The 25,975-nt window shown below is 51.1% G+C and overlaps 1 long non-coding RNA gene across 1 annotated transcript in view; it reads left to right on the plus strand.

Annotated features, from left to right (window-relative positions):
• Positions 1 to 25,975, plus strand: part of LOC138294128 (uncharacterized) — a 137,543-nt gene that overhangs the window by 86,937 nt on the left and 24,631 nt on the right. The window contains exons 2-3 of the long non-coding RNA XR_011203209.1: positions 4,333 to 4,385; positions 5,224 to 5,276. This is a non-coding gene — a long non-coding RNA (uncharacterized lncRNA). The remainder of the gene's footprint in view (positions 1 to 4,332; positions 4,386 to 5,223; positions 5,277 to 25,975) is intronic.

The raw sequence follows: 25,975 nt of genomic DNA on the forward strand, positions 1-25,975 counted from the left end.
AGATGTGAGCATGGGGTTGTTGGGGGCTAAGTGTGTCTCCTGCAGGATAGCTATATCTACCCTGTGATTACGTAGGTACGCAATTACTTTGCGAGTCTTTCACGCGTCATTGAGGCCCCAAACGTTCCAAGTTATCAATCGAAGCTGCTTATGATCTTTATCTATGTTAGGGTGTGTGTGTGCGGAGGTTTGTCTTCTCTATTATTGTGCAGTGTTGTATTAATTCTATTTGTGTTGTAAATTTGCAGTTCCTTATCTTGTGTAAGAGTATGTACTCAAATAACTTTCCCCGAACCTCCCTCTGCCCTCCCTCCCCCCTCCCACGATAGGCTATATCCCATCTTGCCCATCCCACCCATCCTTTACCCAGCTTCATCTTCCCCCACCTCCCTCCCAAAACAACACCTCTCCTTTCCTGAGGTATAAGTGGAGCACACATCAGGGCAGATGTTGCCCCGCTTTGTCTCTGTGTGTTAGCGTGCTAGCCACCTATTTGATGAGTAATCATGTCACTTTTGCTCTCATATTGCGCTCAGTTTTGTTTAATAACGTGCAGTGCATGTGTTCTCTTTGTTCCGTTGTGTTTCAAGCGTTCCATCTTCTGCAGGTTGGTAGTGTGTCGAGGATGATAGTGGCGTTGGAAGCGCCGATTCCTGTTGCTACCTACATGTCCTCGTCTGCGGCTGCTTCAGCACCATTGTTCGCTTTCCTGGGCTTCATAAATTGTTCCAGTTTTTTGGGGTCTGTAAAAAAGATCGGATTCCCTCCTACGTCAACTCTCAATTTTGCTGGGTAAAGCATTCTGTACTCCAGGTGCATGGACCGTAATTGTTTTTTACCCTCAATGAATTTTCTCCTCGCCTCTTGTATCTGTGCTGTGAAGTCCGGGTATATCGACAACGTCGTCCCCTGATATTGTAATTGTTTAAGTTCTCTTGCGCGGCGCAAGGCGGCGTCACGATCCCTAAAGTTTAATAGCCTGCCGATGATTGGGCGCGGAGGGGCCCCCGGGGGTGGGCGAGCTGCCAAGGATCTGTGCGCTCTCTCTACTACAAATAGGTCCGAAAAGGTAGTTCGACCCAGTAGTTGCACCAGTAATTGTTCAATGTGGCTTTCCATGTTGGTGATCGCGGTGGATTCTGCAAGGCCCACTATGCGTATATTATTCCTTCTGGACCGGGCTTCCATATCCTCCACTTTTAGCTTGAGCACCCCTAGTTCTTTGCTGAGTTTCGATTGGCCGCTTACTAGTTCCGTTTGCCCGTCTTCAGTCGCAGACACCCTATTCTCCACATGGTCTAATCTCTCCGTGTGCTTATCTATGCGTTCAGACATTCTGTCCATGCGGTAAGAGAGGGCGTCTATTTTCCCATCTATCTGGTTAAGGCTGTGTTGCATTGAAACTAGGAGCTGCCTTAAGTCCTGTTCTTCCCCAGGAGTGCCCTCTGGGCTTTTCTCTGAGTCCGTCGCTGTTACATCACCCGCTGGGCCCTGCGCTCTTCGTCGCTCAAATTGCAGCCGGGCTTGCGTTTTGTCTGTCTTGCCCATTTTTTAGGTGTCGTAGTGTTTTTTACTCGCGGCCCCAAGAAGAACCCGCCGCCAGCGCACCCCGCTGGCCTCTATGGACGGCACTGTGCGCTAATGGTTATCGACGCTGGGTGTAATCGTCCAGTTTTGCTTGGTTGTACGTTGAGAGTGCTGCGCTTGTTAATCATACTCTTTAATGTTCCAGTCTCGCCTAGTTAAGTGCGCCAACAGCGGGGCCCCCGCGGAACCAGCGGCCTCCCGGTCCCTGCCGCACGATGTCCAATCCAGCCTACTCCGTTGCCCCTAATGCCCCATTTATAATTTTCTCCAAAAGACAGATCCCAACTTTTGAGGGGAGGGGGTGCCCACCTTCATCCACACGCAGTGTTTCTCGAGCGCACTCGTACCCTCGGTGCTCTCTCGTGTCGTACTCCGGCCCACCTCACCTCTCCTCATCGCACGGTGTCCAAGGTTTGTCTCTGGGGCCGCCCTCCTCCGCGGAGCCCGAGAGACGCTCCACCTTTCTCTGTCTCTCCGGGCTTTTGTCCTCGATTGTCTTTCCTCTGTCGATTCGCTCTACAGGGCTCCCGTACTTCCTTTTTTTTCGGGGAAAAAGGGCATCCGCATGTGCCTCCACCACGTAGCTGTCTTTGGCATCGCACTTGGTAGTATAATTCGAATGTGACATGTAGGATTATGAACGGATTTTACGGTGGCTGTCGGAGCCTCACTACAACGCGGCCATCTTGTAGCCGGGCAAGCTCCACCCCAACTGCAGATGGTTCTCTTTCCTGTAAACTGGCAGCCAAAGGGTGTGTGCTGCAGGGTGTTGGGCCTACTTGTCCCAAGGACAAAATAAATATGAAAACTTGTTGTTCTTGACCCCACACAATATGTCCTGGGGTTTGGGCCATAGGAATTCCCCACCCCTGCTAGTAGAGTGGCACTACATGTGCCCAGGGATTGTAAATAAAATGCTACTAGTGGACCTGTAGCACTGATTGCGTCACCCACTTAACTAGCCCTTTAAACATGTCTCAGGCCTGCCATTGCAGCCTGTGTGTGCAGTTTTAAGCTGCCATTTCTATCTAGCACAATACATGTTTTGCAGGGCCCAAATCTTCCTTTTTAATATATATATATGTCAATCTTAGGGTAGGTCCTAAACAGCCTTCAGGGCATGCTGCAATATACCTAAAAAGTGGGACATGTGTTTGAGGTTTAACGTCCTAGTAGTTAAAAACTCAGATTAGTTTTTCAGTACTGCAAGGCCTACCTCTCCCATAGGATATCATTGCAGTTATCTTTTTACATTTAATACACTGTAATTTCCAAATGGGAGCAGGTAACCGGTTCTTGTTTGGTGTCTTTGAAATTGTAATGAAAAATCCTACCTAATGGCAAATTGGATTTTATAATTTTGAAAATACCATTTCTGTAAAGTGGGCATTTTCCTGCCTTGGCCATTTAGTGCCTGTAGCCTGTATTGGGTCACACGACTGGGTGTAGCTGACAGCTGGACTTTGTGTATTCATTATAGACAGCCACACACAATAGAAAGCTTGGGTGTGCCTGGATGGACTATCACAGGCAAGATTGGAGGGCGGAGTTGGACCCAGTCCTACTTACACTTGAATAGGCTGTGTCTTGCGTTCACACAAAGGACTGCATACCACTTTTAGTTAGTCTGGAGTCAGGGCGGGGAAGCAGGATGCCTGGGGACTTCAAAGCGAAACCTCTAGAAGCTTCTCCCACAATTCATAGGCACAATGGATATAAATACTTGACCTCAGACTCAAACTCTGCTGTACACTTCTGAGCCTGTGGATACCCCAACAGGAAGGACTTCAGTCCTGCTGAAAGGAATACCACTCTGCTGGACTGTTGTCCTGCTCTGCTGACCTCTTGCATGAGTGAGAAGAAAATTGCGCAGACTGCACCACGCATTCTCTACACCAGACTTCGCACCGCAAGCTCTCATCGATGGGATGCTCAGCAATGCAGCAGGACCTTGCACTGCAGCCTTTACGCATTTTGGAATCAATGCATCACTTCAGCTGCGTGACACATCTTTGACACTGGTCCTCACAACTCTCCACAAACTAGGTTGTAAGGTACTCTGTTCAGCAGGCCTAACTGGATCCCTGTAGCCGGACTGTGCTCCATTGCGATCGGCCTGAACTTGTGACTTTGTCCTGGTCCAGTGAGGCAGATATCCAGAGTTGGCCCTTTACGCCTTTCGGTGCTTTCTTTACTGAAATATTTAAATTCAATATCTCCAGTTCTACTGATGAGATTTTTATCATCTTGGTCTTGTTTTATTTATGGAAAATTACTTTATTTTTCTAACTCTATGGTGTATTTTCACTGTGCTGCTGTTTGAAGTGTTGCAGGAATACTTTACACAATGCCTCTGAGTTAAGCCTGGCTGCTCTGTGCCAAGCTACCCCAAGGTTCAACACCGGTTAATTTAGGGTTGCTAGTGATGTCATACTGAGAAGAGTTATCGTTGCTGCTTGACCAGGGCTCACACCCCAGTCAAGCATTTGTGTTTGTACAGTGCCATACAATAATTATGTGATACACCTCCACCCCACTTTGGAGGGACAGTCAGAAATAAGGCTTGGGAGGTTTGTCCAGGTTGTGTAGGTTTGCTTTTATTAGTAGTGATTAAAGCACAAAAAATTTACATAGGAATGTAACCAGGTTTCAAAACTGGGGTTTTGTATAGGTTGGTCCTCCGTTTAGTCCCTCTTTATGGATAGCGACACAGGGTAATGGGTCTCCTCTTCTCTTTCATTCCAGGTCCTGGTTGATGGTCGCCACCAGCGCCCCCCAAGAAATTGGAGAGTATGCAGGTAAGTGGTTTAATAAAGGTTGTAATAATGAATAACTCAGTATGCAGCGAATCATGCTTTCCTTAATCCAGTCCCTAGACTTGATCTGGTTTTGCTTCTCCTGAGTGCTCCCATTACCATCACCAGTGTCCCATGAATATAGGCAAGTAAACCACTAGGTCTTTGGGGTGCCTGGGAGGTAATGCACAAAGCTCCTAATCACGGTGCCCCCTTCCTCTTAGCTATAATTTTTAGAGACGCCGGAGCCCCCTCTCCTCATATACCCTGTGCACATGTATTGCATCTGGAAGTCTTTCCACCCTTTTGGGCCATGCAACAATCTGAATGCTTTTAAGGGGTATCTTTTCATCCCACTGCGGTGTGCTTCCTGATCCTCCTGTGAGTGCCAGTAGCTACCCCCTCCCTCTTTACTCACCACCATGGACATAACTCTCCAGAGTTGTGGCGGGCGTCCCCACGTGTGCTGGTGGTTGCCACCACTTCTCCAAACAGTTCTCATCATCTTCTTCCTCCTCAGTGAAATCCTTTTCTCTTTCTGTTATCCCTGCATTGTGGAACCTTCCTCCGGTCATGTCCTTGCCTTCCCAGGTCACAGTGCAATCATTTGGATCTCCCCTCGATCTCAGCGTGTCCTCCATCGACATTTCTACCTGTCTCGACGTCGAAGTTCTTCCGGGTTTCCGAGAACATTTCATGGGTGTCGGTCTTCCTTTTCTCTGTTGTGACTCCTTCCTTCGGGGCCTGAAAGAGGTAGTCCTTCCTTAATTTTAGTAACTCTTTTATATGTCACGTTGGCCCCTCCAATTCCCTAAAGTGACCTTTGCTTTCTGTTTTTTAGATGCCGCCAGTGTTTGTTAACCATCTTTGTGGCGCCGGTCACCACTGTATCAGGTAAGTGGGTCGGGATGGGTGACAGGTTCTCACATCTCTCCTCCTTTACTTTCTTGCTTGGAAGAAATCTCTCATGGGGATACCAGGGAAAGGAAATCTACACTGTTTGGTTCTTTTCCCTTTTATGATCAGTCTTGAACCAGAAGCGTTGAAGGGCTAAAAAACACCATAAAACTCGGGCATTGTTTCCCTTGTTCTGAGACATCCATTCTAATGGGGCATAATCAGTGTCCAAATCAAACTCCCGCCCGTCAAGGTAATATTGGAGCATGTCAATTTCCCATTTGACTGCTAGTCCTCCTTTTTCAACTATAGCATAACTATGTTCCCCAGGGAAGAGCTTCTGGCTGATATAAACTAAGGGTTTCTCAAACCCGGCTTCACCTTCATGCGACATTACTGCTCCCAACCCGACCCCTGAAGCATCAGATTTGTAAGATGAACTTCTTTGAATAGTCAGGGGTACTTAAAACAGGCTTGAGATTAGGTTGTTCTGTAACATTTTAAAAGCTTTCAACACACTAGAGGATGGGTTTCTTAATTCCTTGTCTGTTTCTTGATTGTTCTTCTACAAATCAGTCAGAGGGCGGCCCAATGGGAGAACCTTGGAATAAACCTTTGGTAATACCCCACAAGTCTGAGAAATGCCTGTAGATCTTTCTTTGTTTTTGGAACAGGAGCCTGTAGTATGGATGACACTTTCTCGGTTTGGGGGTGTATCAGTCCTTTCCCCAGAAAATAACCAAAATACTTTATTTGCTTTGCAGCTAAATGGCTCTTTGCAGGGTTAACTTTAAGCCCCACATGTTGCAAAGCCTGTAAGATGGCCTGTAAATGTCTTATATGTTCTTTCAAGGTACGACTGTAGATGATTATATCATCAATATATGCGGCTGCATAGGCCCCATGGGGCCTCAGTATCATGTTCCTCATCCTTTGGGACGTAGCTGGCACTACATGTAATCCAGAGGGCAAAACAGTGAATTAATAAAGCCCACCTGGGGTGGAGAAGGCTGTTCTCCTTATCTTTTGGATTCAAGGGTATCTGCCAGTATCGTTTACACAAATCTAAAGTGCTAATATACTGGGCCTTTCCTAATCTTTCGATCATTTTGCCGATATGTGGAAGTGGATCCTTATCAAAGTTTGAGATTTTGTTGACTTCTCAGAAATCTATTCAAAACCTGATAGCATATACGGGACCAATACAATAGGAGAGTTCCATTCACTCACCGATGGTTCAATAACTCCCACTAGTAACATATTTATACTTTTTCTTCTAAGGAGTTATGCTGGGCTTCAGGGATTCTATAGAGTTTGAGTCATACCCGTCTCCCTAGTTCCATGACAATAAAATGCTGGATTATCTGAGTACGTCCAGGAGTTGTAAAAAAAAAAAAAACTTGGATATGTTTCTAGCTGTTTCTCCAGTTCCTGTTGCTTCTTAGGCCTAGCTCTGGGTCTGTACATTAAAAACATTGTACACTGAACACCTCCTTTTCTATACGGAGTTAGTATATTGTTAAGGTCACTGACACATTCGAGAAAAGCTTTGGACTTGTCGTTCTCCTGTTCCCAGACCTCTTGCACCATGGCTAGTAAGGTACGGGCTCTCCACCCAAACAACAACTCAAAAGTTGAAAACGCAGTGCTGCTTGTTCCTTAAACCATATGGCAAACAAGGCCACCTGTAACATTTGTTCCCACTTCCTGGTTTCTAAATCCAGGAGTGTTTCTTTTAGAGTAGTTGCCAGATGGCATTGTATTGTTCAACCAACCTGTTGGTCTATGTATGGTAACTAGCTGTCCTTATCTGATGTATCACTAATTGTTCACATATCTTCTTCATAAGTTTAGTGTTAGAGATGGGGTCTCTAGTTGGCAGTGGTCTGCACCCTTTCCAAGTAGGGACCCTCACTCTAGTCAGGGTAAGGGAGCCACATAGTTAAGATAACCCCTGCTCACCCCTTTGGGAGCTTGGCACAAGCAGCCAGGCTTCTCTCAGAGACAATGTGTAAAGTACTTGTACACACACACATACACAGCAACACAGTGAAAACACTATAAAAGTACTCCACACTAGTTTAGAAAAATAGCCAATATTTGTCTGAGTAAAACAAGACCAAACTGACAAAAATCCAAAAAACACAAGTAAAAATACACATTTTCATAGATTAACGGTGATCATTATGACCCTTGCGGAAGGCTGAGAAGCGGCAGTAAGACCGCCAACAGGCTGGCGGTCTTTTCTTTTGTATTATGACCATGGCGGTTACCGCCATGGTCATCCGCCGGTTCTCCGTTCCGCCCACCGGGCTGGAGACCTGCGTCTCCAGCCCCCGGCGGCCGTCGCTATACCGCCAGTGGTATTTTGACCGGGCTTACTGCCGTGGATTTCCTGCGGTTGGAACCGCCATGAAATCCATGGCGGTAAGCACTATCAGTGCCAGGGAATTCCTTCCCTAGCACTGATAAGGGTCTCCCCCACCCCGACTCCCTCCCCTACACCCCCCACCACCCCTGCCACCCCCCAAAGGTGGCAGGGCCCCCCTCCCCACCCCAACCCCCAACATCACAGAAACTCACACACACACGACATGCACCGACATACATGCCTACATCCACACACAGTCCGACACGCACACCCACATACAACAAACACGCACACATCCATACAGACATACCCACAGACATACACGCACTCATTCCCAAAAAACGCAACACCCCGCAAGCATACACGCACTCACACACCCACCTCTACATACACAGAAGCACACCCCCATGCACCCACACGACACACCACACCCCCCCACTCCCCTCCCCTAACGGACGATCGACTTACCTGTTCCGTCGATCCTCCGGGAGGGGACGGGAGCCATGGGGGCAGCTCCGCCGACACCACACCGCCAACAGAACACTGCCACGGCGAATCACAGGATGTGATTCGCCAGGCGGTGTTCTGTTGGCGTGGCGGTGGAGGTGGAGCAACCTCCACTTCCCCGCCTCCCGCCAGTATGGCTGTTGGCGGCTCTCCGTCCATAAAAGGACGGAGAGCTGTCAACGGTAATAATAGGCCGAGCGGCAAACCGCCACCACTGGCGGTCTTCCACACGGCGGTCCCTCGGAGGTCTTGGTAAAAGACCGCTGAGGTCAAAATGACCACCTAAATCTTAATATAGCGCTTAGAAACACAATAGCTCCAACTGGGGCTGTCACGGCATCTTGACAGAAGCGTTCCCAAAAGTCTGACGCCACTTGCAAGGGAGAGCAGGCCGGTCACGGAGTCCCACGGACCCCAGGTACAGTACCTTGGAAAACGAGGAAACAAAGACGTTGCACGGAGTCAGGGAGGTGAGACGTCCCTGGAGCCGGTGCAGCGTCAGTTCCTTACTGCTACTGGGGAGGTAAGTTCCTTACGGTTGCCGGGGAAGATGATGTGGTGTCGGTAGCGAGGCGTCACTTCCTTACAACAAGGCAGGATCGATTAATCTAGCAGGTCAAGACTCGAGGCATTGACTTTGCAGTGTCACGATCAGACCACAAGTGTTGTGGCAGAGTCAGGTGTCATGGACATCAGTGACATGGCACTTGGGACTCACGCTGTGGTGGGACTTTGGAGGCGTTGCGGCGGCATCGGTCCTGCGGCCTCGGTTGCGGTCATTGCACTCAGAGAGGAACGTGGCTGTGGTGCAGACAGTGGCGCAGAGTCGAACTGCAGCGCCAGTTCTGAAGTTGCTCTGGAGTTGATGTGTTTATTTTTTCTTGGTTACACCAGAACCCACTACAGAGGGCCCAGGAACTGGCTTTGGCACCACTTGGCAAATCAGGACTCTCAGCAAGTAACCCTAGGTGTCAGTAGGTGAAGTCTTTGATGTCTGAGACTTCTTAACAGGAGTCAAGCTCAGTGCAAGCCCTTGAAGAACCTTTGGAAGCAGGATGTAGAAAGCAAAGTCTAGTCCTTTCACTCCCAGGACAGAAGCAGCAGGCCAGCACAACAAAGCAACAGGCAAGTGGCAGTCCCTTCTGCAGCATCCAGCTCTTATTCTTGGCAGAATGTCCTCAGTCCAAAAGGAGTCTAACTTTGTGGGGTCAGAGGTCCAGCACTTATACCCATTTCTGCTTTTGAAGTAGGCAAACTTCAAAGTAGTGTCTTTGTGGTGCACAAGACCCTACCTTTCCTGCCCTGGCCCAGACACACTCCAGGGGGTTAGAGACTGGTTTGTGTAAGGACAGGAACAGCCCTTTTCAGGTGCAAGTGTCAGCTCCTCCCACCACTCTATCTCAGAAAAGCCCATCAGGATATGTAGAGCACACCTCAGCTCCCTTTGTGTGACTGCCTAGAGTGAACTCTCAAACAGCCCAACTAACATCCTGACCCTGACGTGTATTCCACAGCCAAACAGAGGCACAGAATGGTGAAGCAAGAAAATGCCCCTTTTCTAAAAGTGGAACTTTCAAACTTGCAATTTAAAAACCAATGTCACCCAAAGATGTATTTTAAAATTGTGAGTTCAGAGACCCCAAACTCCACATCTGTATCTGCTCCCAATAGGAAATTATACTTAAAAGATATTTCAAGGCAATCCCCATATTACCTCATGGGAGAGATAGTCCTTGCAATAGTGGAAAACAAATTTAGTAGTATTTCACTATCAGGACATGTAAATCACACCAGTACATGTCCTGCCTTTTAAATGCACAGCACCCTGCCTTGGGCCTACCTTAGGGGTGACTTACATGTAGTAAAAGGGAAGGTTTTGGCCTGGCAAATAGGTGTACTTACTAGGTTGATGTGGCAGTTTAGAACTTCACACACAGACACTGAAATGGCAGGCTTGAGACATGTTTGCAGGGCTACTCATGTGGGTGGCACAATCAGTGCTGAGGCACCCCAGGAGTCACCTAACGGTGTACCCATTACACTGACACTGGGGAGAGATAGTCCTCGCAATAGTGGAAAACAAATTTAGTAGTATTTCACTATCAGGACATGTAAAACACACCAGTACATGTCCTGCCTTTTAAATGCACAGCACCCTGCCCACAAGGATGCCTTGGGTCTACCTTAGGGGTGACTTACATGTAGTAAAAGGGAAGATTTTGGCCTGGCAAACAGGTGTACTTGCTAGGTTGATGTGGCAGTTCAGAACTGCACACACAGACACTGAAATGGCAGGCTTGAGACTTGTTTGCAGGGCTACTCATGTGGGTGGCACAATCAGTGCTGAGGCACCCCTGGAGTCACCTAACGGGGTACCCATTACACTGACACTGGGATCATCATACCTGTTAAGCACAAGACTTACAGGTTAACTGATAGAGTAAGGGACAGCATCAAAGAGGATATATCTAAGATGCTGGATGTAGGGGCGATTGGGCACTTTAACAGTCCTTGGTCCAGGCCAGTGGTTCTGATCCCCAAGGATGCTCCACCCAATGGCACACCTGAACTGAAGGGTCTTAGCGGTACCTCCTTGGAGGCAAACAACAGGCATGGCAACAGGACGTCCCACTTATGCCTCGTGGGTTCTGAGAGACCCATAACCATGCCCTTCAGGGTACGCTTGAATCTTTCAACTAACCCATTGCTTTGGGGATGGTAAGCTGAGGTGAACTTGTAGGTAACACCACACACCTTCTACATAGCTTTCATGTACAACAACATGAAATTAGTACCCCGGTCAGATGCCAGCTCCTTGGGGAAACCCACACTGGTAAAGATCCCTATAAGTGCCCGAGCCATTGTGGGTGCAGTCACTTTTCTGAGAGGGATAGCTTCCGGATACTGGGTGGCATGGTCCTCCAAGACCAGGATAAACCTGTTGCCCATATCTGTCTTGGGATCCAGAAGCCCCACAATGTCAATGCCCACCCACTCAAAAGTTGGGCTCATGCTAGGAAACGGTTAAAGAGGGGCCTTCCTCTTCCCAGATTTGCCACTTGCCTGGCAGGTTTGACAAGTCCTGCAGAACGCATATGAGGTCTTCCTCATTTTGGGCCAATAGAAGTGGGTGACAAGCCTGTCAAAGGTCTTGTCCTGCCCTAAATGACCTGCCAGTGGCACATCATGAACTAGACCCAGTAAGAAAGCTCTGAAGCACTGGGGTACCACCAGCACATGGACTGCCCCAGGCTCAGCAACCTTTGGTTCACTATAGAGATCATTCTCCCAGTAAATCAGATGAGATCCAGAGGCATCACCAGCTGCCTGGGCCGCAGCCTGTTTCTGAAGGCCTTCAAGAGTGGGGCACACTTTCTGCACTGTGCAGAACTCCTCCCTGGTAGGGCCTCCTTTCCACTGCCAATGGGTCATCTAGGGTATGTCCTCCAGTTCGGCCAATTCTTCCCCTATAGGTTTTGGGGTGTCCCCCTCAGGTTCAGCCTCCTCCCCGACCGTGGGAATCTCAGGAGTGGGTTTCCCACACCCCTTCCCCCTCCTCATCCTGGCAGGCACCTGGGTCACTGTTTCAGGCTCCTGGTCCTTCTGATCACCCTCACTGGCGATCATGGACCGTGTGATCATTCATGCCCATTCTGGCATCCCTAACATCACCAAGTGTGACCTGAGCTCCACCTCCTTCCAGGCAGTATGCTCCACGTCGTTCCCAAGCAGACAGTCAACCGGCATGGATGGACTCACAGCTCAGCTAACCTCAAAGAATCGGAGACCCCGCTCCCATTCAAAGGGAACTTGAGCTAGCAGGTATTGACACTCACTGTTGTCTACTGCAACAAAGCGGGTGGATCACATTAGGGATTATCTGCTCCTCAGACACCAGATGACAGCAGACAGTTGTCATACTGGCTCCTGTGTCTCTCAGAGCCTCCACACACCTCCCATTGATGCTCGTTTTTTTGGTGTTGTCGAGCATGACAGTTCTCTGGACCACCTCACTCACAGAGACTAGGGTCAACTCAGCTGGCATCCTACCACTAACTGGGACCAACTCCTCCTCAAGTGCTACACTTGCCACCCCTAGTGTCTGCCCACTTGGGACACTTGGAAGTCCCCAAGAAACGCCCTTCCGGGTTACAGGTGAAACACTTCAGGGGTCTTTTCCCTACAGGCTTTCCTGAAGGGAACCATCCTTTATTTTCAACAGGGGGCAGGGAATCCTTACCCTGGGAATTGGCTTGGGGCCCTTGAGAGAACTTCTTACTTTTATCCTTGTCTCCCCCCTCCTCCTTCTGTTGGGGACTCTGCCCACCCTTTGTTAAGTCTCTCACATACAACTTCTTTTGGACCCTGGTGCTAACCCAGCAGTCTGCCTCCTTGGGAAAACTTCCTCGGGTCAGTAAGCTTGCGCTCAGTCAAGTGCTGGCAGAGCTCTGGGAAACAACAACTAGACAAGTGCTCCTATGCAATAAAATTGTACAGCCCCTGATAGTCTTACATTGCTGCCCTTCACCCAAGCATCCAGTGCTCAACATACTCCACCCAAGTTTGAGACCAAAGTTTAGTACTCTCCCTAAACTTTACCCTGTAACTCTCTGGGGTGAGACCATACCTTATGGTCAAGTCATCCTTCATAGCAGCGTACCACATCTGATCTTCTGGCTCTAATGCCAACATAGTGCCCTTCTCCTTCTTTGAGAAATACTTAAACAGCCCTGCACCCCAATCTCTCTCAAGGACCCTGTGCATCCTCAGTACCATCTCATAACCCCTGAACCACTGCTCTTTGTCATCCCCCACAACAAAATCCTTCACCACATCCTTGGGTATATGTACCTTCCCCTCAGACTGCACTGTAGAACTTCTGCCACTATCTGTGCTGGACCTGTTCTTTAGATACAGCTCCTTCAAGCCCAGCTCTTGAGCTAAAAGCATTTTCTTCTCCTCTATGGTGATTTTGTCTTTCTTCACAGCAATTTAATCTTTCTCTGCCTCTCTTTTGAACCTGGCTAGTTCCGACTGAAGCTCCATCTCATGCTTCAGCTTGAGCTTCTTCAGCTCCATTTGGAGCCTCCTAGCCTCCCGCCTGCCCTCTAGCTCCTTTGGGGTCAGGCCTCTTGATGAAACAGTGCTGCTTGCCCTAGAAGGTGCCCTCCTCCCAGGCAGATCCTGATTCTCCATCAAATCATAATGCAGGTTTTGCTTCTCTCCCTCCACAATAGCATTCTCCTCCCCTGCGTGCTCATCACCTCCTTTGCTGCCAACCAGACCCTCAGCACCTTTTGCAGCTCCTCTTTTTAAGTGAGGTCTTTAAAAGGACTTTTGAGCTCTTTGCAGGACATTTTGAGCTGAGGCACTGAATAGGTCTCCAACCTCTCCTGCTCAAACACCAAGTCTGCAGCTCTAACTGATGGCTCACCAGACTGAGACATGATTGTGAATCAAACTCAAAAGTTGGAATAAGACAGAAATCAAACCAGTATATTGGGGTGTAATGGTCTGCAATATGAAAGTAGTGTAGACCAATCACTGTATATAAAGTTCAAATACAAGTCCTATCCTCCCTGCTGATCACCAGGGTTAGAATTGGGGTCTCTAGTTGGCACCCTGTTCAAGTAGGGACCCTCCCTCTGGTCAGGGTAAAGGAGTCACAAGGCTAAGAATACCCCTGCTTAAGTGTAAATTATTTGCACACGCACAGTAACACAGAAAAAACACCACAAAAGTATGCCACACCAGTTTAGACAAAGTTGCCAATATTTATCTGAGTAAAACAAGACTAAAACTACAAACTTCCAACAAACACAGGTAAAGATACAAATTTTCAAAGAGGAAATCATAGTTTAGTGCTTAGAAACACATTAGCTCCAACTGGGCTATCATGATGTCTTGGCGGAGTCATTGCCAACAGTCAGACACCATTTGCGAGGGAGTGTAGGCCGGTCACGGATCCTAGGTACAGTACCTTGGAAAACGACGAAAGAAAGACGTTGCACGGAGTCAGGGAGGTCAGGAGTCACTAAAGCCAGTGCGGCGTTGGTTCATTACTGGTACCCTGGAGGTCAGGCATTGGATCCATACTGTTATGCAGGGGATGCGAGGCGGCGTTGGTTCCTTACGGCAAGGCGGGGTCGATGAATCCAGCAAGTCAAGATCCGAGGCATCACGGACGTCAGTGATACAGCACTTGGGACTCATGCTGTGGCAGGACTCTGGAGGTGCTGCGGCGGCATCGGTCACTGTCATTGCATTCAGCAGGGACCATGGCTCCAGTACAGGCAGTGGTGGCAGCGGCGCAGAGTCGGACAGCGGCGCTGGTTGAGCGGTCACTCTGGAGTCGATGTGCTTGTTTCTTCTTGGTTACACCAGACCTCACTCCCAAGGGCCCAGGAACAAGATTTGGCATCACTTGGCAAGTCACGACTCTCAGCAAGAGAGCCCATGTCCAGGTAGGTGAAGTCGTTGATGTCCCAGAGACTTCTTAACATGAGGCAAGCTCAGTCCAAGCCGTTGGAAAATCTTTGGAAGCAGGATGTAGAAAGCCAAGTCCAGTCCTTTCACTCCCAGGATGGAAGCAGTTGGCCAGCACAGCAAAGCAACAGGCAGCGTGGCAGTCCCTCCTACAGCATCCAGCTCTGCTTCCTGGCAGAATGTCCTCAGTCCAGAAGGAGTATAACTTTGTGGGGACAGAGGTCCAATACTTATACCCATTACTGCTTTTGAAGTAGGCAAACTTCAAAGGAACTTCTTTGTAGTGCATAATGCTCTGCCTTTCCAGCCCTAGCCACAGACACACTCCAAGGGGTTGGAGACTGCGTTGTGTAAGGACAGACACAGCCCTATTCAGGTGCAAGTGATAGCTCCTCCCACCACTGTAGCTCAGGAAGTCCCATCAGTATATGCAGGGCACACCTCAGCTCCCGTTGTGTGACTGTCTAGAGTGAATTCACAAACAGCCCAACTGTCATCCTGACTCAGATGTGTATTCCCCAGTCAGGGAGCGGCACAGAATGGGTAAGCAAGAAAATGCCCACTTTCTAAAAGTGACATTTTCAAACCTACAATTCAAAAACCCACTTCACTAAAAGTTGTATTTTTAAATTGTGAGTTCAGAGACCCCAAACTCCAAATCGCTATCTGCTCCCAATGGTAAATTGCACTTAAAAGATATTTCAAGGCAATCTCCATGTTACTCTATCGGAGAGATAGTCCTTGCAATAATGAATACCAAATTCAGCAATATTTCACTATCAGGATATGTAAAACACACCAGTACACCTCCTACCTTTTAAATACACTGCACCATGTGCATGGGGCTGCCTTGGGCGTACCTTATGGGTGACGTACAAGTAGTAAAAGGAAAGGTTTGGTCCTGGCAAGTGGGGGCACTTTCCAGGTATAAATGGCAGTTCAAAACTGCACACACAGACAGTGCAATGGCAGGCCTGAGACATGTTTGCAGAGCTAGTCATGTGGTTGGCACACTCAGTGCTGCAGGCCCACTAGTAGCATTTGATTTACAGCCCTGGGCACACTTGGTGAACTATACTAGTAAATCAACTAAACCAATCACCAATACCATTTATACAGATAACACTTGCACTTTAGCACTGGTCAGCATTCGTTAACTACCCAGAGTCCTAAAGCCAGCAAAAATGAAATTCAGCACAGGATCTAAAACAAGAGGTCAGAAGCCAAAACACAGGGGAAACCACGCCAAGGGCTGACAGGTCTAACGTTTAGGAATAAAGGGACTCCCCTGATCAACAAGTATTTCTCGAGGGAGCCCCACTCTCTGGACTATCTCAGTCATGGCTTAGCTATTTGGCTGGTGTTCGGTTGCCGCAGGGGAACCACTTCCGGATAATGGTTTGCATAGTTTACCATGACTAGGACAAAACAATATTCACTTTGGGAAGGAATAAGGGGTGTTAACATTTTCTTTCCTACCTGGGAGATGGGTTCATCTATGATAGCAAGTATGTGTAAGGGAGCTCTTGGGCATTGATACTTACAATTTGTCTGGCAAATAACACACTCTCAGCAATATCTTCTTTCTGTCCATAAATACCAGACCAGTAAATCTTCTCAAAGATAGCCTTTTTGGTCTTTTCTGGTCTGAAATGTTCTCCCAACAAATGACTGTATGCTAAGAGTAGGACATTATCACTAAAGGGTTTGGAAATGAATAACTGCATACTTTGGGGGTCATTCCAACCCTGGCGGTCGGTGTTAAAGCGGTGGCCAACCCGCCAACAGGCAGGCGGCCAAAAAAATGGAATTCTGACCCTGGCGGGAACCGCCATAAGAGACCGCCACTTTAACACTCCGACCGCCACGGCGGAATAAACAAACAGCGCGGCGGTCACCGCCAACAGACAGGCGGCAGACAATGTACCGCCCACCCTATAACAACTCACCAATCCGCCACCTTTTCCGGGGCGGGAGCCCCGCCGATAAAAACACGGCGGAAACAGACAATGAAGGGGAAAACGCTCACCTCTACACACTCCACGAGGAATCTGGACAGCATGGAACCCGAACTACACATCCTACCAGCAATTGTCTACCTGCTCCTCTACCAGGAGCACGAACGCCGGCGCAGAAGACTACGGTGAGTACTGCACCTACGACACAGGGGAGGGGGGAGGAGAAAAGGTAACGGGCACATACATACGCGACACCCTCCCCCCCCCAACTACCTACACACCAATGCAGAGCAACAACTCAGAGTAACACCCCCCAAACCCCATGGAAGAATGCAGAGACAAAAAAATATGATATCGAAAACCAAATATATTGTAAGCCTAAGTAAATAAGTAATTCGGACATCCAATAACTATATACACATGTGTAAATTGTCCTGTAAAAATTGGCTTACAGTCATTGTACGTGGGCCAATGGTCCTCAACACATGGACAAAGCCCACACCGGAGACCCGAATCCATTGGAGAGAACACTGCAGGGGCATCAGATAGGAAAACTACAGGCAACTCAAGGGGAAGGAAAGGGGGGGCACCTCAGCCACATGAGTCCACGACGCTAGATCCACGAGGGGTCTCCATGGCCACTGTACCATCCTGGGGAGTGCAAAGCCACAGTCTCACAAGTCCAGACAGTGGGTGGCCTGCCCACTGCGCCATCCTGGGGAGTACAAAGCCAAAGTCTCACAAGTCTCTACAGTGGGTGGCCTGCCCACTGTGCCATCCTAGGGAGTGCAAAGCCACAGTCTCACAAGTCCAGACAGTGGGTGGCCTGCCCACTGTGCCATCCTGGGGAGTGCAAAGCCACAGTCTCTCAAGTCTCTACAGTGGGTGGCCTGCCAACTGTGCCATCCTGGGGAGTGCAAAGCCACAGTCTCACAAGTCTCTACAGTGGGTGGCCTGCCCACTGTGCCATCCTGGGGAGTGCAAAGCCACAGTCTCACAAGTCTCTACAGTGGGTGGCCTGCCCACTGTGCCATCCTGGGGAGTGCAAAGCTACAGTCTCTCAAGTGGATGACAGACTCCACTGGTACTGGAGACGTCTTGGTGGCCAGAGTGTATCGTGCAGCCCTGCCCAACACTGATACAGGCCGCCCCTTCTGCCAATGGGCCAGCGGTTCTTGAGACGGCGGTGCCCAGCGGAGCGGTGCTTGAGATGAAGGGCCCAGCGGAGCGGTGCTTGAGAGGAAGGGCCCAGCGGAGCGGTGCTTGAGACGGCGGTGCCCAGCGGAGCGGTGCTTGAGAGGAAGGGCCCAGCGGAGCGGTGCTTGAGAGGAAGGGCCCAGCGGAGCGGTGCTTGAGACGGCGGTGCCCAGCGGAGCGGTGCTTGAGACGGCGGTGCCCAGCGGAGCGGTGCTTGAGACGGCGGTGCCCAGCGGAGCGGTGCTTGAGAGGAAGGGCCCAGCGGAGCGGTGCTTGAGAGGAAGGGCCCAGCGGAGCGGTGCTTGAGAGGAAGGGCCCAGCGGAGGGGTGCTTGAGACGGCGGTGCCCAGCGGAGCGGTGCTTGAGACGGCGGTGCCCAGCGGAGCGGTGCTTGAGAGGAAGGGCCCAGTGGAGCGGTGCTTGAGACGCCGTGCCCAGCGGAGCGGTGCTTGAGACGCCGGTGCCCAGTGGAGCGGTGCTTGAGATGAAGGGCCCAGCAGAGCGGTGCTTGAGAGGAAGGGCCCAGCGGAGTGGTGCTTGAGACGGCGGTGCCCTGTTCAGCGGTGCTGGTCTTGAAGGGCCCTGTTCAGCGGTTCTCGAGACGGCGGTGCCCTGTTCAGCGGTGCTGGTCTTGAAGGGCCCTGTTCAGCGGCTCTTGAGACTGCGGTGCCCTGTTCAGCGGTGCTGGTCTTGAAGGGCCCTGTTCAGCGGTGCTGGTCTTGATGGGCCCTGTTCAGCGGTGCTGGTCTTGAAGGGCCCTGTTCAGCGGTGCTGGTCTTGAAGGGCCCTGTTCAGCGGTGCTGGTCTTGAAGGGCCCTGTTCAGCGGTTCTTGAGACGGCGGTGCCCTGTTCAGCGGTGCTGGTCTTGAAGGGCCCTGTTCAGCGGTGCTGGTCTTGATGGGCCCTGTTCAGCGGTTCTTCACATGTGTCTCCAGGGCACCAGATCCGGACAATAGATGGTGTTCATTCGCCATCCGACTTCTTGCTTGCAGGGCCCTCCTGTGCTGGTGTCCCGTGCCCGTGGGTGTCCTCCTTCATCCCAGGAATGGGGCTGGTTGGGCCCTCCTGGGCTGCTCGCCTGCTGCCTGACTTGTCTGCTGTGCTGCCCTTGCCATCTTTCCTTGAGTCTCTGTGGCCCTTGCCTCCCTTTTTTAGATGTGCCAGGTGGCACCCCACTTCCTGACGGGGCCAGGGTGGTGGCTGTGGAGGCTGCCGTCTCTGTCCTCTCGTGCCGGGCCTTCCCTTTTTTAGACTTTTTCCCAGGGGGTGGGCTGGCTGTCCCTTTGCTGCTGGCCGATGTAGCTGCCCTCGAAGGTGGTGGACTCCAAAATCCCTGGACGATGGTCCTTGTAGGTCCAGGGGTTGTGGTGGCTGAGGTGCTGTTTGGACTCTTACGAGATGGACGGGGTGGGTCAGGTGATGCAAAGAGGTTCAATTTTGAGAGGAAAAGCTTTTTCAGAGCAATGTGAAGGGTAGGTGGAGTGGGTATGGGAGTGGAGGAAGAGGATGTGGTCGTAGGAGAGTCAAGTGTGCTGTCTTTGGGTGCAGGTGCTTGTGACGGAGGCTGTCGTGAGGTGGATGGCTGTTGGGTGGGTGGCTGCCTGCGTTTGTGTGGTTTGGAAGAGGGGGTGACAGACACAGTGGGAGAGGACACAGGGGACGTGTAAATGGCAGTGGGGGTGGTGATTGCACGTGTGCTGTTGGCATGTCTGCATGTGGATGTTGCTTGTGTGAATGCTTGTGGGATGTGTGGTGCTTATGTCTGGATGAGCTTCCCTTGGGTGTTGAGGTGTGTGCAGGCTGGTCTGTAGGTGTGTATGGGATAGGCAGAGGAACAGGGGAGTGGGACTGGGTGGAGGGAGTTGGAGGAGGGAGGCTGGAGACAGGGACAATGGCTGCCGTCAGTGCTGAGGCCAGAGCGTTGAACGATCGCTGATGGGCAGCCTGACCCGAATGAAAGCCCTCCAGGTATGCATTGCTCCGATGCACCTCCCTTTCTACCCCCTGGATGGCATTCAAAAGGGTAGACTGCCCAACAATGAGCGTCCGGAGGAGGTCAATGACCTCCTCACTGAGGGCAGCAGGGGTAACTGGGGCAGGGCCTGAGGTGCCTGGGGCGAAGGAGATGCCCGCCTTGGTGGTGGAGCGGGCATGGGGCGAACGCTGAGGGGCTGCTTGGAGGGCGGTGCTGGTGCGCTGGGTGGCGGCTGTACCTATTGTTGCGGTGGGCACGGATGTTGCCGCCACCACAAGGGAGCTCCCTTCCGAGGACGTATCGGTGTCGCTGATATCTCCACGTGTCCCTGTTGTGGAGCCCCCCTCGCCCTCCGTCTCACTGGTCAAATCCGAGTCCGTTGTGAGATGCAGCTCCCTCGTGCTCTAATGCCACTTCTCCTCCGCCAGATGATGCTAATGCACACATGAACAGGAAGAGCAGAAAAAAAAAGGGGGGGGACATAAGGACATGTTGAGTGCATGCATTGGTAACACAGTTGGCGGAGAGGACAGACACAGAAGCCCCCTGCACTATGCCGCCCATTTGGGGTACAATATGCAATCAGTGAGACCTGGCCTACAAGCCAATGTACGAAAACTGCACACATAGGTGACACAGGGCCATGGATAGCTGTACTTGGCACCCTACAGAGGTGGAGGGCGGGGACACAGGGCCATGCCTTACGGAGGGGACTAGCCTACAGAAATCGCCCTGGCCTAGGGATACCCACATCCCTCCTCCCCCACCCAGACACCTCCACTGCGCGCTAAGATAGCAGAATGTGCTTGTACTCACCCCCTTGTGTCTGCTGTGATGTCCTCACGCGCCCATCCAAATCGGGGTAGGCCACCGCCAGGATCCGGGACATCAGGGGGGTCAATAGACGACTGGCACCCCTCCTACGTTGGGAGGCCATCCCCAGCAGAGCCTCCGCGGTCTTTCTGCTCCCGCGGCGGATGTCCTCCCACCTCTTGCGGCAGTGGGTGCCCCGTCTGTTGTGGACCCCCAGGGTCCGGACGTCCTTGGCGATGGCACGCCATATGTCTATTTTCTGATGGGCGCTGACCTATGTGACACGTACAGGGAGAGACAAGAAATATATCAACATTTTCTGCATGCTCGATGTGAGTGGCCCTCCCTCCCCACCCTTGCCATGTGGCACATGCTCTCATCTGTTGTTTGATGCATGCCTCATTCGTTCCCCTCCTCACCGTCGTTCATTCACACCACTCAAACCAGGCATAGGCCACAAAACATGGTCCCGGTGTACTTACCTGTTGGTCTGGAGGACCGTAGAGTAGCGCATACTGGGGGAGGACCCCATCCACGAGTTTTTCCAATTCTTCAGAAGTGAAGGCAGGGGCCTTTTCCCCAGTCGCAGCAGCCATTGTCTCTTCCAGACCGAGGTCACAGCAGCACTTGCAGTATAGGTCCTCTCCTGTGGATGATCAGGTCTGGAGTGATTAAGCAGATAGAAAATGGCGGTCACGGCCGCGGCGGTGCGTACCGCGACCGCCGGCGCACATCCTTATTGGCTCCTGAAACCCATAGGGTTCAATGTTAACCAATGCGGCTTTGCACCGCGGTCTTCGACCGCCTACCGCCACGATGTGCCACGCCAGCGCATTGACCTCACATCCCATTGTCACATTTCACAGGTCAGGCAGCCGCCATTTCAAGGGCCCACATGGCTTCATTTCTACTGCGTCACACAGGCCTAGGCCTTGCATTGCCACTCATACAAGCCTTTCAATGCATAGAGAATCGTGTACTGTGCAAGCTGTGTGAACGTACCTGTGGGTTGCTTGACTCTGTGCTCCATGTTGTCCTTCCTAGGCACCGTCCGGTGGGACTTGCGAGGAGATGGAGGAATCCTCCGGTGTACAGACCGCTAGTGGACCTGTCGACAATGGAAGAAAGACATGTCATACAGACATACAGACTTGACCGTGCCACTATACAGGAACTGTGTGCCCAGCTGGAGCCAGACCTGATGTCACCCATCCGCCAACCCACAGGGATCCCCCCTCTAGTGCAGGTTCTGTCAGTACTCCATTTTTTGGCAAGTGGGTCATTTCAATCTACAGTGGCCATTTCATCAGGGATGTCCCAGCCTATGTTTTCTAAGGTATTGTCCAGAGTGTTGTCTGCCCTGATGAAATACATGCGGAGCTACATTGTTTTCCCTGAGGTGGGCGATTTGGCTACAGTGAAGGGTGATTTCTATGCCCTTGGACATATTCCCAACATCATTGGTGCCATTGATGGGACCCATGTGGCTTTGGTTCCCCCCAGAGGAAGTGAACAGGTGTACAGGAACAGAAAAAGTTATCATTCGATGAATGTCCAGGTGGTCTGTTTGGCAGACCAGTACATCTCCCATGTAAATGCCAAGTTCCCTGGGTCAGTGCATGACGCGTACATAATGCGAAATAGCAGCATCCCTTATGTGATGGAACAGCTACAGAGACACCGTGTGTGGCTAATAGGTGACTCTGGTTACCCCAACCTGTCCTGGCTACTGACCCCAGTAAGGAATCCCAGGACCAGGGCAGAGGAACGGTACAATGAGGCCCATGGGCGTACTAGGAGGGTGATCGAGCGGACCTTCGGCCTCCTGAAGGCCAGGTTTAGGTGCCTGCATATGACAGGTGGATCTCTAATGTACTCACCAAAGAAGGTGTGTCATATCATCGTGGCCTGCTGTATGCTTCACAACCTGGCTTTGCGACGCCAGGTGCCTTTCCTGCAGGAGGATGGTCCAGATGGTGGTGTTGTGGCAGCGGTGGAACCTGTGGAGAGTGAAGAGGAGGAAGACGACGGGTACAACACAGACAACAGGGACAGAGTGATACTACAGTATTTTCAATAACACACAGGTAAGATTCAACACCGGCATTTTACGATTACTTACAGTCTCCTGCCTCTCCACTGTCTGGCCTATTCCCCCAGTGTATGTTAACTTATTTGTGACTTTCCCTTTAAATTTCAGCGATGTGGCCCCCACTGCGTGACCTCTGCTTGGTTTACCCATGGACTACAGCTGTGTGACAGTGGTATGTTCTCATCACTGTGTAACTGGACATTTTGGCAGCGTTATGTCTGATACATTTGTTCACAATACAGGCAGACTCCAGATGATTTTTGTGCAATAAGTGTTTTTATTAAAGTGCAGGAAATGGGGACATGGTTGCAAATCGGTGATGGGTGATGGTGGAGGAATGTCCATGGCAGAGTCCAGCTTTTCAGTCTCACAGGTGCATTGTCCATATGCCTGTGGTGGAGCAGGGGCAGTTAAAGGTTGGACAGGGTGACAATGTGGGACAGTGGGATGACATCAGGGGGTATCCTTTGCTGGCGGGGGTCTTGGCATCCTACTGTGTCTTCTTACGAGATCTCAGGCCCCGCTTGCGGGGTGGTTCTTCTTCTGCAGGAGGTGGGGTTCTGGTGGCCTGTTGTTGTGTGGGGGCCTCCTGTCCACTAGCGCCGGCGGAGGTGGTTGCCTGTTCTTGGTCCATGCTAATGACAGGGGCCCTTTGTGGTGCCACATGGTCCCGCAATGTGGTGACAATCTGGTTGAGTGCCCCGACGATGGTGCCCATTGCGGAACTGATGCTTCGAAGTTCTTCTCTGAACCCCATGTACTGTTGCTCCTGCATGACCTGGATCTCCTGGAACCTGGCCAGTACCGTCGCCATCGTCTCCTGGGAGTGGTGGTATGCTCCCATGATGGAGGAGAGGGCCTTGTGGAGAGTGGGTTCCCTGGGCCTGTCCCCCCCCTGTCGCACAGCAGCCCTCCCAGTTCCCCTGTTTCCCTGGGCCTCTGTCCCCTGGACCGTGTGCCCACTACCACTGCCCCCAGGTCCCTGTTGTTGTTGGGGTGGTAGGTTAACCTGGGTGCCCTGTAGTGGTGGACACACCGCTGATTGACGTGTCCTGGAGACAGAGGCATGGGCCCGCTGGGTGGGAGCTGTGCTGGTGTTCCCAGAGGGGGTTGGGTCTGCTGTGGCCAGTGGCTGTGTGAGGGGAACCGACTGTCCCGAGGTCCCCGATGGGCCGGGCTAGTCATCTGGGTCCAGGGAGACAGAGCTGCTGTCATCACTGGTGGCCTCTTCTGGGGGTGGGATGGACATTTCTGGACCCTCCTGGGTGGTGTGGTGGCGTTCGGGTCCTGCAGGGTTATAGAGGTATGGTTATTGCTTCAGTGTGTGCCATATCGTGCAATGGGTGGGTGCCTGTGTACCCCAGGGCTGGCATTCCTGTGTGGGGGCTTTTGTGAGGGTGGCTTGTGGGGGAGATGTGTATGTGCAGTGGGCATGCTTTGGTGATGGGTGTCCATGCTTTGTGGACGCATGCAGGGCTAGGTGTTGGGATGGGTGGGTTGTGATGGTGAGACATTTGCAGGGAGTAGGTGTGATGGGGGTGGGGGTGAGGGTGGCGGTATGAATTGGGATGCAGGTGGGGGGGGATGAAGTAGTTCAGATTTGACTTACCAGAGTCCATTCCTCCAGATACTCCTGCGAGGCCTTCAGGATGCAGGATGTGCAAGACTTCCTCCTCCCATGCTGTAAATTCTGGGGGAGTAGGCGGGGGTCCGCCGCCAGTCTTCTGCACCGCGATGTTGTGCCTTGATACCATGGAACGCACCTTCCCCCGTAGGTCGTTCCACCGCTTCCTGATGTCATCCTGATTTCGTGGATGCTGTCCAACAGCGTTGACCCTGTCGACTATCCTTTGCCATAGCTCCATCTTCCTGGCAATGCTGGTGTGCTGCACCTGTGTCCGGAAGAGCTGGGGCTCTACCCAAACTATTTCCTCCACCATGACCCGGAGTTCGGCGTCTGAAAATCGGGGGTGTCTTTGGGGTGCCATAGGGTGGTGTGGATGAGGTGTGGGGTGGTGTATGTGTTGTAGAGTGTGGTGAGTGTGGTGATGTGTGGTGTTTTGTGCGTGGATATTGTGTGGGTGATGGTGTGGTTTGCCTCTGTGTGATGGTGTTATCTAATCAGTGCTGTCTGTCTCTGGCTTTCTGTCGGTTTTTGTGGTCGTAAGGGTTTGTGCGTGATGTGGGTGTGTGTTTTATATTGAATTGGGTGTGTGGGAGTGGTGTGTGTATGTGTATCAGGTGTGTGTATTTCGAATTGTGCAATGTGGCAGTGTTTTGGAGGTGTGTGTGTATTTTGACCGCAGCGGCGTGTACCGCCAATGGAATACCGCGGTTGAAAGACCGCCGCTTGGATTCGTGGGTCGGAATGGAATGGGCGTATTTCTGTTGGCGTGACGGTGGAGGTTTGGTCATCGCCAGTTTCCCGCTGGCCGTTGGTGTGGCGGACTTTTGTTGATGTCGGGTTTTTGGCGGTTTGCCAGAATGACCACCTTTGTGTCTCCCCCCTTCAATATAGTAGGCCCTTCTGCTTGAAAATCTGCAGATCTACTGCTTGGAGAGCTTCCTCTTAGCTGTAGTCCATGCTTCACAAAAGAGTGGGTCTTTTCTCTGGGCGGCTTTAAAACTCCTATTCGATTCCCAAATTCTCTTTTCTTTATAAACAGGCAAAGTTATCTGAGCTCCATGTCTCTCTGCCCTTCTCTGTTTCCTGCTTTTTCTTGGTTTAGGGGGAGGCTAATAAGCATGTTCTACTCCAGGAAAAGGGGCTCCCTTCCACCAAGAGTCCCCATCTTTCCAGGAGTCCTTGATTCATGATTCCACTTGGGAATAGTCTGTCCTGATGATAAGGGGTTCAGGTAGTTTTGGGATCTACCCCACCTGAAGAGGTACTGGCTTCTCTCCTTTGTATTGTATATCCACTTTCACTACCGGGTACAACCTCTTATCCCCATGATCACATTGGATAGTCACTATGCCTGTTTGTTCCAAAGGTTCCCCAAGGAGGGGTTAGGACCTCATCAATCTCTGTTGACACCCTGTATGTAATAGCTAAGGTTCCAGACTTCCATTCACTTTCAATAGGCAATGATATGGCTTTTGGGGGTCGGGGTTAGCATACTACGTAGGTTTGGATAATCCAGTTTCCATTAGTTCTACTTTCTGAGGGCAGTATTGGGATATATATATATATCTCCCATACCCCCACAATTATAGCACTGAGGTTCGGTTCAGGTTAGATGCATGCTATTCCGGCGTTCAGAGGAATGACGTCAGACTTTGTTGCCCTTATAGGAG

This window comes from Pleurodeles waltl, chromosome 4_2 (assembly GCF_031143425.1).
Source record: "Pleurodeles waltl isolate 20211129_DDA chromosome 4_2, aPleWal1.hap1.20221129, whole genome shotgun sequence".
Lineage (NCBI taxonomy): Eukaryota > Metazoa > Chordata > Amphibia > Caudata > Salamandridae > Pleurodeles > Pleurodeles waltl.